This window comes from Triticum urartu, chromosome 2, assembly GCF_003073215.2.
Source record: "Triticum urartu cultivar G1812 chromosome 2, Tu2.1, whole genome shotgun sequence".
Lineage (NCBI taxonomy): Eukaryota > Viridiplantae > Streptophyta > Magnoliopsida > Poales > Poaceae > Triticum > Triticum urartu.
The window spans coordinates 514,794,419-514,797,764 of NC_053023.1; positions in this window are offsets into that span (position 1 = coordinate 514,794,419).

Below are 3,346 nucleotides of genomic sequence, written 5' to 3' on the forward strand. Positions count from 1 at the left end.
GGGCGACGGTGATGGAATGTCGCCCTTCTGCCACGGGCGTTGGCAGATTTTTTTTTCTCGCCTCACGATGCTCTTGATTGAGGTGGGCGCCATGGCTGCTCTCCATGGAAAGTTCTGATCATCCAGACCATCGGAGCAACGAAGGCAACATGCGGCGGCATAATTCCATTTTCTGAGATCGTGATTCCATTCCCTGAGATCAACCAAACACGTTTTCATTTCACCGCATTCCATTTACGTTAACAGCGTAAGTTGATACAGATTATGTTTGCGTTTACAGCGCCGAACCAAACACCTTCCTAGATGCAACAAAGCTCCGCTATTAGCTGTGGGGATTATCAGTTCATGTGTATTGTGTTATTTTTGTCGGTTAATGTATTTTCTGGTTTGTCAGGTCGTGTGCAAGTTTGTTATCAGTTCATGTGTATGTGTATTCGTGATCACTCCTATTGCTACTAGCTATCGATTAGACTGTGGTATTACTGCGTCCGCTTCATGTAATTAGCCCCTTTGTTGGGTGAATCTCCTACTACTTGCTAGCTTTGGAATTGTAAAACCATAATAAGTTCACAATTTAAAAAGTTGTAAGTTCAACACGACGTCTCAGATAAGTTTTAGAAAAAAGGTCAAACAAAAAGAAACTCCACAGGAGTTCAAATGGTAAAAGTTCAAGTCGTGGAATGGGAGAAGTGTAGAACAATGTTGAAAAAAAAGTTAGAGTTGAAAAAAATAAACACACAATATTTTGTTTAAAACAAATGTCATTCAGTTCAACGATATAAAATCATGCAAGTTCAGGGACGATGATATCGTAAACCGTTGAAAAGTTATGAGGAAAATGATACGAAAAAATAAAGTCTAGTATGTGAAAACACGCTCAGTACAGAACCATACGGGCATCCGTTCAAGTACTCTTTTTTCGAAACCATTCAAAACTACTGTAAAATATACCTCAGTACAGACACATTCAAAAAAATTCTGTCGGATGAAAGGAAAAATGGTTTAATTAAAAATATTGATCAGTACGAGTTAAAAACGGTGGTCCGTTCGAAATAAAAGAAATGACAAAAATTCAAATTGTAAAAGTTCAAGCAAAAAAGAAACCCCATGCAATTCAAATGGTAAAAATACAAGTAGTAAAATTAGAGAATTTCAGAACATCGTTGTAAAAAAATGTTGAGTTAAAAGTAAACATGCAAAACATTTTCTTTTTGAAAAGAATAGCTTTCAGTTCAACGATATAAACCATGCAAGTTCGGGGACGATAATATGGTAAAGCGTTTAAAATTTACGAGTAAAACTCTAACGAAAAAACATAGTAAAGTCGAGTCTATGAAAGCACACGTTCAGCACAAACGCATACTGAGATCAGTTCGAGTACTATGTTTCTAAAACGGAAAAAATTGCACAACCGGTATCACTGTATTCAAAACTACTATGTGAAAAATACGTCAGTACAAACACAGACATAGATCAGTACAAGTACTCTATTTTTTAGATAGGAAAAAACAACACGATGGGTTTCACCTTATTCAAAATTATCCTTAAATGGTTGCGAAGTAGAGAAAACGTTCAACATGACTAAGTTTTGCATTTTCAATAGCTATCCAACGGTATATTATTCGCCCCATTTCGACAAACTTCTTAAAAAATCATGTTCGAAATCAAATTTGACCGTATCTAAATTTGAGTTTAAACCATAAGTCGAGGCACATCTTTTTCATCTTTATTATTTTCTCTAATTCGTTACGGTTTAAGAGCAGTTTCAAATTTACTAAATCACGGAATTCTGTTTTTCAATTTTTTTGAAATTTTCGGTACCGTTTTCGCTCCAGCTTTCTAACCGTTTGTCAAAATGAGGCGTATGATATGCCGTTGGAAAGCTACGGACGAGGCACAACTTTCGTATGTTGAAATGTTTTTGAGGTTTCTTACGGTTTTTAGTTAATTTTGAAAATCGTGCGGCTGATGACGAGAGGCAGCAGCCGTTTTTCGCGAAATTTTACAAACCGCTGGTCGAAATGATTCAAATTATACGCCGTTGAAAAGATATCGATGAGGCGCAACTTTTTCATGTAAAACACTCTCTCCAATTCCTTACGGTTTAGGAGCAATTTTGATTTTAACGAAATGCAGACACTCTGTTTTTTCGCGACACCAAAATCGTCGTATGTACTGCATCAGACAGAAAATCGCACTTCTTTTAGACTAAAAAATGCACTTCATTGTACAAACAAGTGCACCGCATGATTTTTTTTGTGGGTTGTAAATTTTTCTAAACGAGGTGGAGTGCACTTCATGTCAAGTGTTGGTGAACCGCAATACTATGAAAAGGGAACCTCGAGACTATCCGTATACGAGCCATACTGCATCAGACAGAAAACCGCACTTATTTAGACTAAAAACCGCACTTCATTGAACAGACAAGTGCATTGCATGATTTCTTTTTTGTGGGACGTAAATTAAACGAGGTGGAGTACACTGCTTCAGACTAAAAAACGCACTTCATCGGACAGACAAGTGCACTGCATGATTTTTTTTGTGGGACGTAAATTTTTTCAAACGAGGTGGAGTGCACTTCACGTCGAGTGCTGGTGAACCGCAATACTATGAAAAGTGAACCTCAAGACTACCGTAAACGGGCCGTGACACAACCAAAAGTGAATTGCTTGAGCTTTTTCCAAACTCAATATTTTTTACGTGCGTAGACCGGGCGAGTGGACCGCAGGGACTGAGCAAGTGAACCACATGTAATGAGAAGTGAGCTGCTTTCTGAGGTGTTTTTGTTTCGGATCACCAAGTGAACCACGAAGGAGTTTTATGGCGAACTTCGTGAGGGAACAAAGTGAGCTTCAAAACATACATATCCATTCATTATTTTTACACAGCCATCCAGTACATAGCAGAATCAACGACGGAGTACCCAACTGTACTGCACTAGGCAAAGACTTGCTTATGCAAAATTACCATCCATTTTTCTTACTACAAAATGAACTTCAAATGCACTAGGAAATACCCTTTCTCTCCGCGTTTCTCATAAACAACAAAATGAACTTCAAATGAACAATGACATTCTCTTTCTTTTCTTTACTGAGTGCACTGCAATTGATTCCTAGAAACAAATTATAAATGAGTGAGCTGCAAAGTGACACATGTCGGTGATGGTGTACTACAGTATGGTCACCATGTCTTGTTGGGCCTCCGCTGCCACTAAACTTCCGACGCTAGCGCAAGAACGATGAGCGCGAGAGCTACACTGGGTTGGCCGGATAGCATGACCAAACTACAGAACCTCGCTGCAACAAAAAGAGAGCCGCAAGTCGTGCACCACTGAACTGCACGCCAC